Here is a 22,335-nt window from a genome sequence, read left to right on the forward strand (position 1 = left end):
CCAGACTTGGTTTATGCCACACTACCAAGGTACTACTATATTTAGTATGTCTCCTTGTCCATCTTCTCAGAATCTGGAAGGAGCCTGAGACCAGCTATGTTTTACTCAACTGTGGGTCCTCAGCATAGTGTCATTACTATGTCATCACCCTGTCATCAAAACAACATCAAGGTAAAAGAAAAGAAAAGTGAGGAGGGTTAGCATGGGAGAAGCCCATGCACAAGCCAGAGAATAGCTGTCAGACACCAAGACTGAAAGCTAGCCCCTACCACCATCACCTTTGAAAGCTTGGCACAGATTCTGTCCCCCACCCTACTTGAAAATGTCCCCTGTCTCTACATGTGGACTCTAGCCCTATATTAGCTCTCACTGTGTGTTGAGGATAGTTTGGGTGTTTGCCTCTCAGTTCTGGAGCTGTCTTTGCCATCAATGTAGAATGCATCTACCTCTTGCGTCCTTCCTACGGAATCAGATTCCCAGCATAGAGCTTTAGAGCTTGTAGGACTTGAACTGAATCTGGGTGGGGTTTGCTCATGCCTTTAATCCCAGTCCTCTGAAGGAAGAGGCGGTGAGATCTCTGAGTTCCAGGTGAGCCTGGTCTATAGGAGGTGTTCCAGGGCAGTCAGAACTACATACAGAAACCTTGTCTCCAAGCCAAAGAGAGGAGAGACAGAGAGAGAAAGAGAGAGAGAGGGAAGAAGAGATGGAGAGAAGGAAAAAGTATAACTAATATAAGAAAAACTATACACAGAAGTATAATGACTATATAACATATATATAACATATATATGTAACATATATATATATATACACACACACATATATATATATAAAAGCAATAAATAAGTCTATTTTGCTGGATATTAGGATGGCTACACCCACTTGCTTCTTAAGACCATTTGATTGGAAAGTGTTTTCCCAGTCTTTTATTCTTAGGTAGTGTCTTTGAATTTAAGGTGTGTTTCTTGTATTCAGCAGAATGGTGGGTTCTGCTTTCATATCCATTCTGTTTGTCTGTGTCTTTTTATAGGTGAATTAAATCCATTAATATTAAGGGATATTAATGACCAGTGATTTTCATTTCTGTTATTTTTTTGGTGGTAGTATTGTGTACTTCTGTTCTTTGAGGTTTATTGCTGTGGTGTTATCTATTGCCTGTGTTTTTGAGGGTGTATCTGACTTCCTTAGGTTGGAATTTTCCTTCTAGTGCTTTCTGTAGGGCTGGGATTGTGGATAAGTATTGTTTAAATCTGGCTTCGTCTTGGAATGTCCTGTTCACTCCATCTATGATGATTGAAAGTTTTGCTGGGTAAATTAGTCTAGGCTAGCATCCATGGTCTCTTAGTGTCTGCATTATGTGTCTGTCCAGGTCCTTCTGGCTTTCAAAGTCTCCATTGAGAAATTGGGTGTTATTCTGATGGGTTTGCCTTTATAAGTCACTTGGCCTTTTTCCTTTGCTGCTTTTTTTTTTTTTTTCAAGACAGGGTTTCTCTGTGTAGTTTTGCACCTTTTTCCTGGAACTCACTAGGTAACCCAGGCTGGCCTCAAACTCACAGAGATCCGCCTGTCTCTGCCTCCCGAGTGCTGGGATTAAAGGTGTGCACCACCACCGCCTGGTCTTAATATTCTTTCTTTATTCTGTAGGTTTAGTTGTTTAATTATTATGTGGTGAGGGGACTTTTTTTGGGGTCTAGTCTGTTTGGTGTTCTACAGGCTTCTTGTATCTTCATAGGTATTTCCTTCTTTAAGTTGGGAACGTTTTCTTCTATGATCTTGTTGAATATATTTTCTGTGCCTTTGAGTTGGTATTCTCCTTCCTCTATTGTTATTCCTCTATCGCTATTATTATTAGGTTTGGTCTTTTCATGGTGTCCCAGAGTTCTTGGACACTTTGTGTTATAATTATTTTGGCATTGATATTTTCTTTGACTGACAAATTTATTTCCTCTACTGTATCCTCTACACCAGAGATCCTCTCTTCCATCTCTTGTATTCTGTTGGTTATGCTTGCATCTGTGTTTCCTGTTTGTTTACTCAGTTTTTCTATTTCCACCATTCCCTCTGTCTGTGTCTTCATTTTTTCTATTTCCCTTTTCAGGTCTTGGACTGTTTCCCTCATCTGTTTCATTGCTTTTTCATGGTTTTCTTGAAGGGATTTATTGTTTTCTTCTGCTTTATTTGTCTTTTCCTCTAGTTTTTTTTTTATAGCGTTCTTCCCATTTTTTTGTTTGTCTTTTCATGTTCTTTATTGATTTCCTCCACTTTTTTGTTTGTCTTTTCCATTTCATTTTTTATTTCTTCTTTAAAAGCTTCTAGCATCTTCAAGATGTTGTTCTTAAGGTTGCTTTCTTCTGCTTCTTACATTTTGTGATATTCAGGTCTTGCTGTTGGTGGAGGGCTAGATTCTGGTGATGCTGCATTGCTCTTTATTTTGTTGTATGTACTTCTGCCTTGATGCCTGCCCATCTCCTTGTGGATTCGTTCTTGGTCTTATCAGCACTCTTGGTCCAGACTGAGCTGACAGATTTGGCATTTCAGGAAGCTTTTCTTGGTCCAATGAGAGGTGACGGATTCTGCTTCTCAGAAAGCCACTCTTGGTCTAATCAGGGCTGGCAGATTCCCTGTCTCCTGAGTTTACTCTTGGTCCTGTGAGGACTCTTTGTCCAATGAGAGCTCTCTCTTTCTCTGGGCCAGGTGGGAGCTCTCTGGGCCAGAAGGGCACTCTGTGGGTCAGATGGGAGTTCTCTGGGTCAGATGGGAGCTCTCTGGGTCAGATGGGAGCTCTCTGGGTCAGATGGGAGCTCTGGACAAGATGGGAGTTGGGGGCTGGTCACCAAGTCTCAGGAAGTGGCGGTGGTCTCAGGCGGATGGGTGTTGTGGCAGGGCGTGTAGTTTGCAAGGTCTGCCGGGAGGTCTTTCGGAAGGGGAACCTTACCACAGGGGCCCTGCCCAATGGCCAAGTTGGGCAGGTCTTCCCCAGGAACGGCTGGTGCCCAGGGATGGGACCTAGGGGCAGGCCTCCCTGGGTATGACCCCAGATACTCACCTGTGGTCCGGATGGGAGCTCTGGGTTGGATGGGAGCTGGGGGCTGTTTTCTAATTCTCAGGAAGCAGGGGTGGTGGTGGTGGTGGTGGTGGTGGTGTCTCAGGCTTATGGGTGTGGGGACAGGGCGTGTAGATTGTAGGGTCTGCTGGGGTGTCTCTGGTCCAGATGGGAGCTCCAGGCCAGATGGGAGCTGGGGGCTGGTCTTTCACCAATGATTCATTTCAATGAACATTTTCTGTGTGGCAATGATAGGACAATAGCATAAACTTCATAACAAACCACAGCTCCCGATGCCACTTAGGATAAATGAAGAAGTATGGGAAAGATAGAAAAGGGAGGTGGCTTTGGTTTGGTTGCTTTTTTGTTTGTCTTTAATTAATTTGTTGCAGGGGTAAGTCACAGATATAGAGGGACTGGAAGGTGAGTGTAAGCTGGGTTGCATGATATGAAATTCCCAAAGAATTAATAAAGAGTTATGATTTTCTTTTAAAAACAATCCAAGCCAAAGGAATATGTAACTGTGATTTCAGTTGTATGAAACTAAGTCTAGCAAAACAAATCTATAGTGAGAGAAATTAGAATAATCGTTATTTCTGGTTAATTCTACCTAGAAGGTAGAGCAGGGCAAATAGGGTGTTAGAATTTTTTATTATTATATGTTTTAATTTGGATATGTTTAAATAAGTATATATAAATATAAATTATTTTGAGATAAATACATATAATTAAATGCATATTATAACGCAATTTTATGTGAATTTGTAGGTATGTTTAGACTTAATGTGGCCACTCTAGGAATGTTCTGCAGGGGTCCCTGCACAAGGGAGAACTCACTGCCTGGCTGAGAATAATATGACCAGCTTCTGCCGTCCTCTTTAGTCTCTTTATGCCTCTAGGTGGAAGGCATTCTCATTTTAGATATTCCAGCCATGGCCTAAATATATCCTTTAAAAATTCAAACAGGAAGTTATTCATCAAGGTGATAGTAGGGAAACCACGTGAATAAGTTTTGAGGGTGGAAAGGACTTGTCCAAAAGCTGTCACATGGTATCTAGCCCATCTGATCTTGTGCTCTTCTGCCATGTAGTACATGGCAACAAGTTACCTTACCAGTTGGCAGTACCAGTGCTTTGATCTTGAACTCCTAACCTCCAGAAATATTAGAAGTAAGTCTCTTTTGTTTCTAAGTTAGTACAGAAAGTATTTAGGGATTGCACCACAAACAGACCAAGGAAGCCAATCCGTCACTGATAATTGACCAAGACAAAGATACATGGGCCAGCCATTTCTGCCCAAAGAGGGACACCACTAAAAAACAAGTTACTGAAGATATTATCAATTCTGGCTAATGACCTATAGCTTCCTTCCCTTCTGGCTTCCAATTTCATTACACAAGTGCTAGTCTTAACAATTTACTGTTTAGCTCTTGACTCCATTTCAGAATATGATTCCCTAAGATCCTAGTATGTAACACCTGACTATAGAATACCATCAAGATCTTGACAAAGGACCAAATGCTATAGTCTATTATGTGGATGGACATATTATGTTTATCTAAGAATCATGCTGCCAATGGGAATGTAATGTGAACTACTTTAGTCATTGTAAATTTCCTAGTCAACAGGTTTTATTGTCTTTTCTTTCACTTGTTTATTTCTTTAAGACAAGAGTCACACTGTCTGGCCTGGAACTCAACACCTAGATCTGGCTGACTTTGAATTTGCAGCAATCCCCCTGCCCCTGCCTCTCATAAACACAATTTTTAAGAGAAAAATGTTGAGCAGATGGTTCAGTGGGTAAATGCTGTGTGGCAGAGAAGTATGAGGACCCAAAGCTGACTGCCCAGGACACCAGTAAAAAACTGGAGGAGAATGGAGAGCTGGAAGATGGACACAATAGAATCTTTAAAACACATGGGCTGGTAGCCTGGTGAATGCATTGGAAAAACAAAAGAAAACATTGTCTCAAACAAGAGGGAAGGTGAAGATCAACACCCAAGGTTTTCCTCTGATCTCCACATATCTACTACATAATTTGTGCTCATAATCATAAACATGTATAGTGGGTAGCCATTCCAGCCTTGGCCTGGAAGTTCCAACCCCCATTGAGGCTTTGGTAATGGTCACGCCCACAAGGCGGGGCTGAGGGAGGAAATTGAAGACCCAGGATCGAGAGGAGAGGCTTCTCTTGGTTCTGGGACCCTGGATGCTAGAGGTAGACCAAGCAGAGTTCTCCAGAGAACACCGCTGGACTGCACCATACCTTACCCAGACCCTGCAACCTATCCCTTCATTTGTAAGTTACCCCACAAAATAAACCTCCCTTTTAACTACGTGGAGTGGCCTTAATAATTTCACAAATATCTGGCGCCCAGTGTGGGTCTGGAAAACTCTAACTACAAACATGGATGGGTGCCATGATACACACATATGTAAATAGTCACACACAGAGGAAATAAAACAAGTGAAATTAGTTTTTGAAATGTATCTTATTGAACCCTGTGTCTTGAAAATTGTATGTTTCACCTACACAAAAACCACAGCCCTTTACATTCTCTTTTGTACTAAGATTTTAAGAGCTAGCATACTACTCCTGTTTATAACAAATATCAGTTTGGAGTGGTCACACATATTTCAAGTGCTTTCAGAGAAGAGAAGTCTGACAAATAAAGAGGAACTGAACCCTACTGTAGATAAATGAAAAGCATGAGAACAGCATTATTATTTAAAGCCTGGATTGTTGGACCTGTCTCCATAGTCTTGACTAGGCAGTTGTACCATTGCTGCTCTCCTCCCTTTGGCCTTCTCAGTGACATATACCACTCCTGTTCATCACATTATGTCCTGAACTCCACTTCTCCAAGTTCATGAAGTTAATGATGTCTGCCCTATAGTTTTCCTCTACTTTTCTACTTTGTCAACCAGGCAGAATAGTTGTTGACTCTAATACCTGTGTGAATAACCCAGCCAACCTTCCCAAATTCTCCTGATTTACCTGCCGGTGGGGAAGTCATCAAGGTTATCTTTGGAAATATTCGTATTTATGTATTCTTTTGATAGGTGTTAGACTTTTATTATGAATCCTTAATAGATTAAAATACCCTCTCAAAATACCTGGATCTCAAACTATGATAACATCAGTATCAAGTCCAGGATCTTGTCATATAAACTGAATTCAGGGTAGGGATAAATGTCTTTGTTGTGTGTTTGGGGGGGTGGTGGTGTCCAACTTTAAACACTACCCTCTTTTAATATATATATATATATATATATATATATATATATATATATATATTTATTTAAAAATATGGAACGCTTCTCAAATTTGCATGTCATCCTTGTGCAGGGCCATGCTAATCTTCTCTGTATCGTTCCAATTTTAGTATATGTGCTGCCAAAGCGAGCACATATATTTTTATCTTATAATTAACTTAATTTCACATGTCACCCACAGATTTCCCCATCCTCCCTCCTCCCATCCCTCCCCCCAGCCCACCCCCCATTAACACCTCCTCCAAGGCAAGGTCTCCCCTGGAGAGTCAGCCAGCCTGGTAGACTCAGCCAAGGCAGGTCCAGTCCCCTCCTCCTTACACCAAGGCTGAGCAAAGTATCCCAGCATAGGCTCCAGGCTCCAAAAAGCCAGCTCATGCACCAAGGACAGGTCCCGGCTCCACTGCCTGAGGGCTTCCCAAACAGGTCAAGCTAATCAACTGTCCCATTTATCCAGAGGACCTGGTCCAGTTCCTTGGGGGCTCCAGAGCCATTGGTTCATAGTTCATGCCTTTCCACTAATTTGGCTATTTGTCCCTGTGATTTTTCCAAACACAGGTCTCCATATCTCTCGCTCATACAATCCCTCCTGTCTCTCACCTATTGGACTCCCAGAGCTCCACCTGGGGCTCAGCCATGGATCTCTGCATCCACTTCCATCAGACACTAGATTAGAGTTCTATCATGACAGCCAGGGTGTTTGGCCATTCAATCATCAGAGTAAGTCAGCTCAGGCACTTTCTTGACCATTGCCAGTAGTCTACCGTGGAGGTATCTTTGTGGATTTCTGGGGATCTCTCTAGCACTCTGCTTCTTCCTATTGCTATGGGGTCTTCATTCTTCATGGTATCTCCCTCTGTTCTTCTACTCTGCTCCTGATCCGGCTGGTACCTCCTGCTCCCCTAAGCTCTCTTTCCCCCGACCCTTGCCCTCCATTACTGCCCCTCACCCCAAGTTTGCTCATGTGGATCTCATACATTTCTCTGTCATTAGGCAATCTCTGTGTCTTTCTTAGAGTCCTCTTTACTATAGCCTCTCTGGAGTTGTGAGTTTGCAGTCTGGTTATCCTTTGCTTTATATCTAGTATCCACTTATGAGTGAGTACATACCATATTTGTCTTTCTGAGTATGGGCTACCTCACCCAGGATGATACTTTCCGGTTCCATCCTTTTGCCTAAAAACCTCATGATGTCATTGTTTTTCTCTGCTGAGTAGTACTCCATTGTGTATATGTACCACATTTTATTTAACCATTCTTCAGTTGAAGGGCATCTAGGTTTTTTCTATGTTCTGGCTATTACAAATAATGCTGTGATGAACATAGTTGAGCATGTGTTCTTGTGGTATGATTGAGCATTCCTTAGATATATGCCCAAGAGTGGTATAGCTGGGTCTTGAGGGAGGTTGATTGCCAATTTTTTAAGAAAGTATCATATTGATTTCCAAGGTGGTGTATAAGTTTGCATTCCCAGAAACAGTGGAGGAGTGTTCCACTTGCTCCACATCCTCTCCAACATAAGCTGTCTTCAGTGTTTTAGATCTTAGACATTCTGACAGATGTAAGACGGTATCTCAGAGTCATTTTGATTTGCATTTCTCTGATGATTAGGATGTTGAGCATATCCTTAAATGTCTTTTGGCCATTTGAGCTTCTTCTGTTGAGAATTCTCTGTTTAGATCTATAGCCCATTTCTTAATTGGACTGTTGGGTATTTTGATGTCTAATTTCCTGAGTTCTTTATACATTCTGGATATCAGCCCTCTGTCAGATGTGTGGTTTATGAGGTTCTTTTCCTATTCTGTAGGCTGTCTATTTGTCTAATTGACCATGTCTTTTGCCCTACAAAAGCTTCTCAGTTTCAGGAGGTGCCATTTATTAATTGTTGCTCTCAGTGTGTGCACTACTGGTGTTACATTTAGGAAGTAATCTCTGGTGCCAATGTGTTCAAGACTACTTCCTACTTCCCATTTATTTATTTGTTTGTTTGTTTATTCATTTATTTATTTATTCGTTTATTTATTTATTTATTCATTTATTTATTTATTTATTTATTCATTTATTTATTTGTTTATTCATTCATTCATCCATCCATCCATTTATTTATTCATCCATCCATCCATCCATCCATCCATCCATCCATCCATCCATCCATCTATCTATCTATCTATCTATTTATTTATTATGTATACAGCCTGTATGGCTGCAGGCCAGAAGAGGGCACCAGATCTCGTTACAGATGGTTGGTTGTGAGCCACCATGTGGTTGCTGGGAATTGAACTCAGGACCTCTGGAAGAGCAGTCAGTGCTCTTAACCTCTGAGCCATCTCTCCAGCCCACCTATGTAGTGGATAGCCATCCCAGCATTGGCCTGGAAGTTCCAACCCCCATTGAGGCTTCAGTAATGATCACGCCCACAAGGCAGGGCAGAGGAGGGAGCGGAAGACTGAGGATCAAGAGGAGGTCACTCTCTTGGTTCGGGGATGCTGGACGCAGGAGGTAGACCGAGCAGAGTTCTCCAGAGAACACCGCCGGACTGTGCTATACCTTTGTCAGACCCTGCAACCTACTCCTTCATTTGTAAGTTACCCTACAAAATAAACCTCCCTTTTAACTACGTGGAGTGGCCTTAATAATTTCACCAATACACCTACTTTCTCTTCTATTAGGTTCAGAGTAACTGGATATATGTTGAGGTATTTGATACACTTGGACTTAAGTTTTATGCATGATGACAGATATGGATCTATTTTCAGTCTTCTACATGTTGACATCTAGTTATGCCAGCACCATTTGTTGAAGATGCTTTCTTTTTTCCACTGTATAGTTTTGGCTTTTTTGTTGAAAATCATATGTTCATAGGTGTGGGGACTAATGTCAGGGTCTTCAGTTCAGTTCCATTGGTCCACATGTCAGTTTTTATGCCAGTACCAAGCTGTTTTTATTACTGTAGAGCTTGAAGTTGGGGATCATGATGCCTCTAGAGGTTGTTTTATTGTACAGGATTCTTTTGGGTATCCTGGATTTTTTGTTTTTCCATATGAAGTTGAGTGTTGTTCTTTCCAGGTCTGTGAAGAATTGTGTTGGGATTTTGATGGGGATTGCATTGAATCTGTAGATTGCTTTTGGTAAGATTGCCATTTTTACTATGTTAATCCTACCTATCCATGAGCATGGGAAATATTTCCATCTTCTGACATCTTCAATTTTTTTCTTCAGGGACTTAAAGTTCTTGTCATTACAGGTCCTTCATTTGTTTAGTTAGAGTTACCCCACGGTATTTTATACCATTTGTGTCTATTGTAAAGGGTGATGTATCTCTGATTTTTTTCTCATCCTGTTTGTCTATTGTATATAGGAGGGCTACTGATTTTTTTTGAGTTAATCTTGTATCCTGCTACATTGATGAAAGTGTCAATGAAGGTATGAGTTCCTTGGTCAAATTTTTTGGGGTCACTTATGTATACTATCATGTCATCTGCAAATAGTGAAAGCTTGACTTCTTCCTATGCAATTTCTTTCCTCTTGATCTCCTTATGTTGTCTTATTGCTCTGGCTAGAACTTCAAGTACTATATTGAATAGATATGGAAAGAGTGGACAGCCTTGCCTTGTTCCTGATTTTAGTGGAATTGCTTTGAGTTTCTGTCCATTTAATTTGATGTTGGCTTGCTGTAAATTGCCTTTATTATGTTTAGGTAAGTTCCCTGTATTCCTAATCTCTCCAAGACCTTTATCATGAAGGGGTGTTGGATTTTGTCAAAGCTCGTTTTAGCATCTAGTGACATGATCATGTGCTTTTTTTTCCCTTTCAGTTTGTTTATATGCTGTATTACATTGACAGATTTTCATATGTTGAACCACTCTTGCATCCCTGGGATGAAGGTTGCTATCAGACACTGTGGTTGGTTATGTCTCACAAGATAATTAGAACCCAGGACATGGAATCAAATTTCAGCAGCCAATGAGTGAAAGCAAAACCTCAATGCATTTTTTTTTCCTGGATTTGCACTCATAGATCATCCCTGAAATAAGCAAGGGAGTAAAGAAAGCATTATCTTGCTTGATAACAAAAACTTACAGAACAAAAAAGTCTGTAGTAGGCTTTTTGTGTGTGTGTGCCACCCACTAGCTCCAAAATCGAGACACAGAGACTTATTATTGGTTATGAGTTCTTAGCCTTAGCTCATGCTTGTCCCACCAGCTCTTAAATATAAGTTAAACTGTTTCTCTTCATCTGCTCTTGGCCTCCGCGTTTTTCACCCTTCTTGCTTTCATTCTGTATGTCCTACTACATGCCTAAATGGTGGATGCCTGGCTTTCCCCAGACATCTTCTTCTTTTTTCCCCTTGTTCCAACTTCTCTCTTCTTGAGCCTAGATTCCTCCTCTTATTTTTACACCTGCCATCTCCACCTATTCCTCTCATGCTTAGCTACTGTCTGTCAACTTTTTTATTAGACCAATCAGGTGCCTTACACAGGCAACACAATACATGTTTACATCATTAAATAATGCCACATAAACAATTGTAACACACATTTATACAGTTAAAGTAATATTCCACAACATAAATAAATATGATACATTTTTACATAGTTAAAGTGATATTCCATAACAAATGGCCATTTTACATTTTACAGGCACAGGAAGAATGAAGCATTGAGACATTAATGATCAAGGTTTACAGTAACTCAAGGAAAACAATATCTCCTTCCTTCTGCTCTTCCTTCTTTCTTTTCTTTCCTTGTTTCTTTCTTACTGAAATCTTGGTGTGAGGTACTGGCTCCCTTGAAACTCATGGCAAGTATTTGGAATTAAAGGTATGTGCCACCATACATGACAATAATAATTATTTCATTCATATTTGCATTCTATCCTCTGTTTTGCTATTTTAATTGTTTTTATAATTTTTTTGAAACAGGCTCTCATGTAGCAAAGCTGTCTGTGAATTCATAATCTTCTGCCTCACTCTCCAATTGCTGAAGTCTCTTTTGATAGGTTTTAAAACAGCTCAGGATTATTCAGTAATCCTGAAATAATAGAATAATTTTACCACATGGGGAAAGATCCCCAAAGCAGTTTATTATTAAAATGTAGCTTGTATTACAAAGACACCAATTGAAATATTATGGAACACAAAATCTCAGAAACCAAGACATCACTTGGTCACCAGAAAAAAAAAAAAAGTACTAACCAAGTGTCTGTAAACAGAATTGCTATCCATGCTACTCAAGGAGAGATCATAGGAATGACTGGCCCACTTCTACATGAGACTGAGTGCTAAGGTGCACAGAAAGGAGGGGATCATCTCACTTATCAGGCACTGACTCCTTCCTTGACTCTTTTTAAGTGGTAGAAATGGAGACATCCCAAGGATTGACACCTCTGGGCCAGACATCCTGTCTGCTGCAGAGTCCTGAGCTCTGCAGAGCCTGCATTCAGGATGCCCAGACAAAGATATCACTTGTTGATGGGAACAGGTCATTAACTGCCCTCATTTACACTCCTTCAGAGTTCCTGGCCTTGCTTCCAGCTCCAAGCTTGGATAAAACAGAGAATAACAATGTAGATGGGATGACTATCGAGCAATCAATGCCTCTGAGTATCTATGAGGGAACTAAAGAAAACCAAGGAGCACCACTCCTCTCTTTAGCACACCCCAACATGCAGCAGCACCTGAACTACACTGATACTGGAAGTCTAAGGCAGAAGCCAGGCTCTGATAATGCCATCTTGGGAAGAAATAGCTTTGGTCTAGAAGAGCCAGGGTCTCGGCAGAGTGTCATGGTCTCTAGTATTGACTTGGAAGTCATGACTACACTAGTGTCAAATATTCAACCACCCCAACTCTTAAACTCCCTCATTGACCTGGACAACTGTGAAAATCCCACAGCAATCCAATCCAAAGATACTACCACAGTCTTCAAGAGGGTGAAATAGAAACATTGAAGAAGACACAAACAGAGGGAATGCTGAAAAGAGAAAATGAATAGGAAACACAGATGCAAGCATAACCAACAGAATACAAGAGGTGGAAGAGAGACTCTCTGGTGTTGAGGCTACAATAGAGGAAATAGATTCATCAGTCAAAGAAAATAACAAAGCCAAAAAAGTCATAACACAAAATATCCAGAAAATCTGGGACACCATGAAAAAGCCAAACCTAAAAATAATAGGGATAGAAGAAGGAGTAGAATACCAACTCAAAGGCACAGAAAACATATTCAACAAGATCATACAAGAAAACTTTCTCAACATAAAGAAGGAAATGCCTATGAAGATACAAGAAGGCTATAGAAGACCAAACAGACTAGACTCCTACAAAAAAGTCCCCTCACCACATAATAAACAACAAAACATACAGAATAAAGAAGAAATATTAAGAGCAGAAAAAAAGGAGCGAGCAACTTATAAAGGCAGACTCATCAAATAACACATGATTTCTCAATGGTGACATTAAAAGCTACAAGGACCTGGACATGTATAATGCAGACACTAAGAGACCACAGATGTCAGCCTAGACTAATATACCCTGGAAATTTTTCAATTCAATTCAAATGAACAAGACATTCTAAGACAAAACCATATTTAAACAATACCTATCCACAAATCCAGTCCCACAGAAATCACTAGAAGAAAAATTCCAACCTAAGGAAGTCAGATATAGCCACAAATTCACAGGCAGTAGATAACCCCACAGCAGTAAATTCCAAAGAAGAGAAATACACACACACTACCAACAAAAGACAGTAAAAATTAATAGTCACTGGTCATTAATATCCCTTAATATTTATGGAATTAATTCACCTATAAAAAGAAACAGGCGAACAGAATGGATATGAAAGCAGGATCCATCTTTGTGCTGCATAGAAGAAAAACACTTCAATTTCAAATATAGACACAACCTCAGAGTAAAAGGCTCAGAAAAGGCTTTCCAATCAAATGGTCTCAGTAAGCAAGGTGGTGTAGCTATCCTAATATCCAACAAAATAGACTTCAAAATAAAATTTATCAAAAGAGATCAAGAAGGATATTACATACTCATCACAGAAAATATCCACCAAGATGAAGTTTCAATTCTGAACATTTATGCCCCAAACACAAGGGTACCCACATATGTTAAAGAAACATTATTAAAGCTTAAATCACACATCAAATCTCATACATTAATAGTAGGAGACTTTAACACCCCTTTCTCACCACTGGACAGATCTTCAAGATGAAAACTTAACAGAGAAATAAGGAACTTAACAGTTGTCATGTCTCAAATGGAGTTAATAGATATCTACAGAATATTCCACCTTAACAAAGAAGAATATACCTTCTTCTCAGCACCCCATGGAACATTCTTTAAAATAGACAACATACTCAGTCACAAAGCAAATCTCAACAGATACAAAAAATTATAATAACCTCCTGTATTCTATCAGACCACATTGTTTTAAAGTTATAAAGTTAGATTTCAAAAACAACAAAATTTACAGAAAGCCTACATTCTAAAACTGAATAATGCTCAACTGAATCACTAATGGGTCAAGGAAGAAATAAGGAAAGAAATTAAAGACTTCGTAGAGATCAATGAAAATGAATACACCACATACCCAAACTTACGGGACTCTATGAAAGCAGTGCTAAGAGCAAAATTCATAGCACTAAATGCCCACTTAAAGAAGTTGGAGAAATCTCACACTAGTGACTTAACAGCACACCTGAAAGCTCTAGAACAAGAAGAAGCAAAGACACCCAGGAGGAACAGATGCCAGGAAATAATCAAATTGAAAGCTGAAATCAATAAAATAGAAACAAAGAGAACAATGCAAAGAATCAATGCAACAAAGAGTTGGTTCTTTGAGAAAATGAACAAGATAGACAAGCCCTTATCCAGACTAACCAAAAGGCAGAGAGAGAGAGAGAGAGAGAGAGAGAGAGAGAGAGAGAATCCAAATTAACAAAAACAGAACTGAAAAGGGAGACATGACAACTGACAATAAGGAAATTCAGAGAATCATCAGGTCATACTTCAAAAACCTATACTACACAAAACTGGAAACTCTAAAAGGAATGGACAATTTTCTGGATAGGTACAACATACCAAAGTTAAATCAAGACCAGATAAACTAAATAGACAAATAACACCTAAGGAAAAAGAAACAGTCATGAAAAGTCTGCCAACCAAAAAACAGTCCAGGATCATATGGTTTCAATGCAGAATTCTACCAGATTTTCAAAGAAGAGTTAATACCAATACTTACAAATTTTTCCACACAATAGACACAGAAGGAATGTTACTAAACTCCTTTAATGAGGCTACAGTTACTCTGATTTCCAATTCAAACAAACATGCAACAAAGAAAGAGAATTACAGACCAATTTCCCCCATGAACATTGATGCAAAAATACTCAATTAAATATTGGCAAACAGACTCCAAGCACAAATAAAAAAAATTATCCACTATGATCAAGTAGGCTATATCTCAGAGATGCTGGCTCAACATACAAAATTCTGTAAATGTAATACACCATATAAACAATTTGAAAGAAAAAAATCTGTGATCATTTCATTAGATACTAAAAAGGCCTTTGATGAAATCCAACACCCCTTCATGATAAAGGTTTTGGAGAGATCAGGAATACAGGGAACATACCTAAACATAATCAAGGCAATTTACAGTAAGCCAACAGCCCACCTCAAATTAAATGGAGAGAAACTCAAATGATTCCACTAAAATCAGGAACAAGACAAGGTTGTCCACTTGCCTCATATTTATTCAACATAGTACTTGAAGTTCTAGCTAGAGCAATAAGACAACAAAAGGAGGTCAAAGGGATAGACATTATAAAGGAAGCAGTCAAGCTTCTACTATTTGCAGATGATATAATAGTGTACATAGGTAACCAAAAAATTCTACCAGGGAACTCCTACAGCAATGTGGCAGGATACAAGATTAACTAAGAAAAATCAGTAGCCCTCCTATATACAAATGATAAGGGGGCTGAGAAAGAAATCAGAGAAACAATCTTTACAATAGCCCCAAATAATATAAAATACCTTGGGGGGTAACTATAAGTAAGCAAGTGAAGAACCTGATCACAAAAACTTTAAGTCTCTGAAGAAAGAAATTGGAGAAGATATCAGGAAATGGAAAGAACTCCCATGCTCATGAATAGGTAGGATTGACATAATAAAAATGGCAATCTTACCAAAAGCAATCTCCATTCAATGCAATCCCCATCAAAATCCTAACACAATTCTTCACAGACCTTGTAAGAACAATACTCAACTTCATATGGAAAAACAAAAAACCCAGGATAGCTAAAAGAATCTTGTTCAATAAAGCAACCTCTGGAGGCATCATGATCCCTGACTTCAAGCTCTAGTTTAGAGCTACAGTAATAAAAACAGCTTGGTACAGGCATAAAAATTGAAATGCAGACCAATGTAATCAAATTGAAGATTCTGACATTAATCCACACACATATGAACACCTAATTTTTGACAAAAAGCCAAAACTTTTTGTAGTTGGAGAGCTTCTCTCCAGGTGCCACCAAGCCCTGTTACTCCAACAACCCACTTGTAAAATAAACACACAGACATTCATATTATTTAAACTGCTTGGCCATTAGCTCAGGCCTATCGTTGTCTAGCTCTTACTCTTATATTTAGCCCATTTTTATTAATCTATACTTTTTCACATGGCTCGTGGCTTACCAGTACCTTATCTCTTTCTTGTCATGGCAGCGGCTGGCAGTATCTCCATGCCCCAGCCTTCACTTCCCAGAATTCTCCTCCTCCTTGTCCCACCTACCCTATCCTACCTGCCTGGCTACTGGCCAATCAGCCCTTTATTTATTTTACCCAATCAGAGCAACACATTTGACATACAGAAGAAAGCATCTTCAACAAATGGTGCTGGCATAACTGGATGTCAACATGTAGGAAGATTTCAAATAGATCTATATCTGTCATAATGTACAAAACTTAAGTCCAAGTGGATCAAATATTTCAACACATATCCAGTTTCTCTGAACCTGATAGAAAAGAAAGTAGGAAGTAATCTTGAACACACTGGCACCAGAAGTCACTTCCTCAATACAACAACAATAGCACAGACACTGAGAGCAATATTTAATAAATGGGACCTCTTGAAACTGAGAAGCTTTTGTAGGGCAAAGGACATGGTCAATAAGACCAAACAACAGCCTACAGAATGGGAAAAGATCTTCACCAACCCCACATCTGACAGAGTGGTGATCTCCAGAATATACAAAGAATGCAAGAAACTAGACATCAAAATATCTAACGGTCCAATTAAAAATGGGCTATAGAGCTAAACAGAGAATTCTCAACAGAAGAAGCTCAAATGGCCAAAAGACATTTAAGGAAATGCTCAAAATCCTTTAGTCATCATGGAAATGTAAATCAAAATGACTCTAAGATTCCACCTTTCACCTGTCAGAATGGCTATAATCAAAAACACTAATGACAGTCTATGTTGGAGAGGATGTAGAGAAAGGGTAACACTCCTTCACTGTTGGTGGGAATGTAAACTTGTACAACCACTTTGGAAATCAGTATGGCAGTTTCTCAGGAAATTGGGAATCAATCTTCCTCAAGACCCAGGTACACCACTCTTGGGCATATACCCAAGGAATGCTCAATCATACCACAAGGACACATGCTCAACTATGTTTATAGCAGCATTATCTGTAATAACCACATCCTGGAAACAACCTCCATGCCCCTCAACTGAAGATTGGATAAAGAAAATGTGATACACACACACACACACACACACACACACACACACACACACACACACACACATTACTCAGCAGAGAAAAACAATGACATCACGAAGTTTGCAGGCAAATGGATGGAACTAGAAAATATGATCCTGAATCAGGTAACCCAGACTCAGAAGGACAAACATGATATGTACTCACTCATAAGTGGATACTAGATGTAAAGCAAAGGATAACCAGACTGCAACCCACAGCTCCAGGGAAGCTTGCTAGCAAGGAGGAGGCTAGGAAAGATGCATGGGTCACCCAGCATTGGAAAAATAGATGAGATCCCCATGAGAGAACTTGGGGTGAGGGATGGGGTAATAGAGGGCTTGGGATGAAGGAATGAGAGCTTAGGGGAGCAGGAGGTCTGAGCTGGAATGGGAACAGAGTGGAAAAACAAGAGAAACTATGATAAATAAAGGCAGCATGGGAATAGGGAGAAGCAGAGTGCTAGGTAGGTTCCCAGGAATCCACAAATATGACTATACCAAGACTACTGGCGATGATTGAGAGGGTGCCTAAGCTGACCTATGCAGGTGATCGGGTGGCTGAATACCCTAACTATCATCATAGAACCCTCATCCAGATCCTGTGAAGGAGAAGTGGATGAGATCTACATGAATGGGCTGGGTGGCAGGGGGTGGCGGTGGTGGTGGCAGAGGGTGAGGAGTTGGGGATGAGAACATAGGGAAATGAGAGGGTCAATCTGGAACAGGGACAGAGTGGGAGGGCAAGGAGGAAGATACCATGATAGATGAGGACATCATGGGAATAGGAAAAGGTAGAGTGCAGGGGAGGCTCTCAGGAATCCACAAGGTTGACCCCACCTTGGTCTGTTGGCAGTGGTCCAGAGGGTGCCTGGACCAGTCTACTCTGGTGACCAGCCTAGCAAATAACCTAGCTGTTATCATAGAGCCTTTGTCCAGTGACAGATGGAGGCAGATACAGAGATCCACAGCAGGACACCAGGCTGAGCTTCAGGAATCCAATTGATGAGAGAGAGGAGAGATACTGCAGGCAAGGGATGTCAAGATCATGATGGGAAGACATGCAGAGATGACTGGCCACACTAGTGGAAGCCCATGAACTGTGGACTGGTGGCTGTGGAGCCCCCAATGGGACTCCTCATGGCTCCTTCTACTATGTACAGTTAAGCTTCACTGTCAGAGACCTAGCTGTTACTTCGTCCATGTGTTCAACTACTTCTTAAGGTCTGGGAAATTGGTTTTATTTTTGAACAAGAAACCATGGTGCATTATTTTACTTCATTGATCTAGCTCTCAATTAAATTATATTGCCACTTTCATGACAAACCCTGAACTCTGGATGGGCTGCTTTGTGCACGATCCTTTGCTGAGTACCAGGCAGCCATCTCATGACAACAGCAGCCATTGAATGTCAGCAGCTGAAACAATGACAACTCTTACTATCAGCAATAAAAACAAATGTGAACTTTTGTATAGCAAGGATGCAAACAGTAACAGTTCCACATGCACCTGTAACTATAGTAATCTCCTGAAAAAGCACAAAGGTTTAGAAGGGAAATGTAGAGACCAATTCCTTCAATTCAACAAAGCAATAGTAGTTGTATTCCCACTGAAACTTTGGATCTCCTCAGTCTCAGGAGATTTAGTGGTGGATGGCAGTACAAGATTAGAATTCCCTTCTGTGTATGTGTATCCAAATCAAATAGGAGAGGTTTTGCTATTATACCTAACAAGTGTGTCTTCTATGGACCAGCGTATATACTTCTCTTGATATTTTAATAGTGTGGAAGAGAGAACAAACAGCCCAACAGGAAAACTTCTGAGCATTCTCCCCCAAATCTTGGAAGAGCCTGCTTGGTCTAGGAAAGCCAGCCTGCTATCAGAAAGGGGGATTCCAGTTCAGTGCAAGTCTGACTTCTTCATATTCTACAACTCATTCAGATTTGGGCGATTCAACTTCTGGCTCCTAACTTACAACAGGATCAAAATAGACTTATATTTTGGAGGCCCTAAAAACCTTCTTGGTCAATGTCTTTTGATGTTTTAGCCCACCTCTGGCACTTAGCATTTAGCAGGCATATACCTTCAGGGAATGTCATTTTCCACACATGCAGGATACTACCTTTCAAAATTCTTCAACTTACTTTAACTTACTCTTCTTGGAGATGCTGTCCCAAGACTTTCAGGCAATGGGAGGATACAATGATACTACAGAGGAAAGAAAAGATTTCCTAAACTAGGTGACAAGGGTCAGTGAACACCTAACACTGCCTAGTCTATCAGAGGTCAGGCATTCTGCCAACTCACACACTAAGCAGATTCTCTAGAAAAAGAGACAAAGTCTAGTCCTCTACAGTTGGAAAAGATCTTATCACTTAGAGCTACTGATTCCTAACTAGAACAGAATTCAGAAACAGGGTGGGTATGGATAGGAAGCCCTACCTTAAGAATTAAGAAATTCTTTGTATTCTAAGAAATCAAATGACAAGTCTCTTTAACACCTAGTTTTTTTGGACTCTGGGAGAGGGGGCATTGTGCATTATAACATCTCTTGGGAGTCTGGTAACTTCAACTCATTCTCTTCACATTGACACAAAGACAAAAGCATGGCCACAGTGTGCCAGTCCACTTTTATTTATGAACACCTCTGACATATTCCACAACAACACTGTAGAAACAGGTGTTTCACTCTCTTCCTGAACATACCAGGGCACCAAGTGAGATCAGAATGAACAAGAAATCCAACATGTGAACACCAACATATTATCTCTAATAAAAACATATACCCAGGTTATCCTGTTTGTGTTACTAAACACATCACATATGCTTAGTTTGCTCTCCACTTGTTACATCTATGTTTTCTATCATTTCTGATTTAAAGACTACAGAAGCACACTAGAAGAACATACGGATTTCTGTCAATTTCTTCATAACCGTGTCTATTCCTACAAAAGGGGAAACAGAGACCTTCTCCCCTGACATAGAACACTATTGATAGAGCAAGAAATAATTCCACCCAAGTCAACAGCAATGAACTTGTATGATTACTAAAGTTACTTAAAAGTAGGTGACTAATTGGTTACTTGCACTAGGCATCATGAATTAGATGTAGATGCATGAAGTAAAACCTCACATGTGCATGGTATAAAGGACAGGAAATCCCATAGTGTTCTTTCATGAATGGAAGGCAGCAACAGGTGTGCATAGGGTCTCCTTAGTAATGCATTACAACTTCTATGAGCTTGGGGAGGAGTCCTGTGCACTTTGCACTTCAGTTTTCCTAAAACTGGGAATTCTACCAGTCTCATAGAATCTCACTCCTCCACCCAAATTTTTTTTTCAGCATGGAGGGAACTGTTACTAAAAAAACAGGGATGGGCCTGTTCTCTTGGCTTTCCCTCTCTCTGCTTCTCTTGGTTGTTTTGCTTCTTTCTATCACCAATGGACATGTTGTGTTGAATTGCTCAGAACTATCAAGGCCTCTAGAAGCTTACAAAGAATATCAAAAACTGATAGAATAGCAAAAGTACTAAAGAGCCAGAGTACTTCCAGTGTCCCGGTTATATTCATCTCACTCCTAAGACTATAATGAATACAGGCCAATCCATTTCTGGAAACTAGTGATCAGAGGCCACCAACAATGTACTCTTCAATCAATAACTATATATCCACTGTTACTTTTTCAAAATCCAATTTTAATGGAATTCTGAAGACGTTAAGAATAATGAACAAATAGGCCAGAAAAATGCTTACATTGTCATGATACTTAGAACACTGCTGAGATATAACAGAGGGAACACATTGACTACTACAATTGAAGTACCATTGCACACTGTTGTAGATGTAACCATCTTGTTAAATAAGAAACACAGAGCCAGTTGCAGAGTTAAAAGCTGAGAGCAATAGCTGAGAGCTGAAAGCCTTACCCTTCACTGCTGCTGCTGTCTTTCCTCTTCACAAGAGGCCTACTTTCTGTGTGTTTTTCCTTTTTATAGACTTTCTGTTCTGCCTTCTCATTGGTTGTAAACCCAACCACATGACCTCCTTGTCACTCTGCCTGTCTGTACAGACCTCCAGGTCTTCTATGGTTGGTATTGAGATTAAAGGCATGTGTTGCCATGCTGGCTGTATCCTTGAACACACAGAGATCTGCCTAGCTCTGCCTCCCAAGTGCTGGGATTAAAGGCGAGCACCACCACCACCCAGCTTCTGCTATGGTTTGCTCTGACCCCAAGGCAACTTTATTAATATACAAATAAAATCACATTTCAGTACAAATAAAATATCACTATACACTGTCCTAGTGAGCTTTTGTTAATGTAACACAAACCAGAGTCCTGACAAAAGAAAAAAAGTCAATTGAGTACTTGCCTCACTGATTTGAGCTTATGGGACTGACTGTGGAACATAATCTTTAATAATAATTGATAGACAAGGGCCCCGTCTATGTTTGGCAATATTATTCAGACCGTTGGACTAGAAATATAGAAAAATGGTCACAGAGCAAGCCTAAAGTAGCATGCCAGTAAGCAACAATTCTCTGTGGCCTCTGCTTCAGGTCATGCCTTAAACTCCTGCTTTGCTCTTCTGGTTTGGATGCCTAGACAATGGGCTATAAAGTATAAAAAGAAAGACACCTGATCCTGTCCAAATTTAATTTTACTCAGTGCTTTATCATAGTCATGGAGAAGCAACATAGAACACACACACACACACACACACACACACAGCCCAAAACACATATTCTCATGCATTCTAATGCACCACATTAAGAACAGAATCCTCAATGTAAACTGTAAATACCACAAAGGCATAAAATAATCCATTTAAACACACAGATAGGCAGTTCATTCATGTATCTACCACAAATAACCCCTTGATAAAGGAAAAGGTAGAACTTTCCTTGAACTCACAAACAATAGGAATTAATATCCACTCAGTCACAACTTGAGGAGATGACCTGAAGATGACCTATGCACTGAGGAGAGAGAAGAACACACCTGTGAAGCCATAGGAAGAAATAAACTGCACTACAAGAGTAAAGAAGCAAGTGATTCTTTGGACATTGACAAACACTTCCAAGTTAACAAGAATCAACACTCACCCATTAATCTGAACCTGAATGATAATGGGCTCAACTACCTGTAAAAATACTCTAGTCTAAGCATGATGTAAACTCATGTAGGTTGCCTGCAGACTTTCTCTTCACTCTAACTCAGATCCAAACCCACAAACTCATCCTGGGC

General features: G+C 40.0%; 1 non-coding gene and 1 pseudogene across 1 annotated transcript; both read right to left on the reverse strand.

Moving 5' to 3' along the window:
- LOC118590294 overlaps positions 1-22,335 on the reverse strand; it is a 64,631-nt pseudogene that overhangs the window by 18,883 nt on the left and 23,413 nt on the right.
- Positions 6,347-6,452, reverse strand: LOC118590585. The gene has a single exon (XR_004945852.1). It is a non-coding gene; the product is annotated as a U6 spliceosomal RNA (small nuclear RNA).

This window comes from Onychomys torridus, chromosome 8 (assembly GCF_903995425.1).
Source record: "Onychomys torridus chromosome 8, mOncTor1.1, whole genome shotgun sequence".
Lineage (NCBI taxonomy): Eukaryota > Metazoa > Chordata > Mammalia > Rodentia > Cricetidae > Onychomys > Onychomys torridus.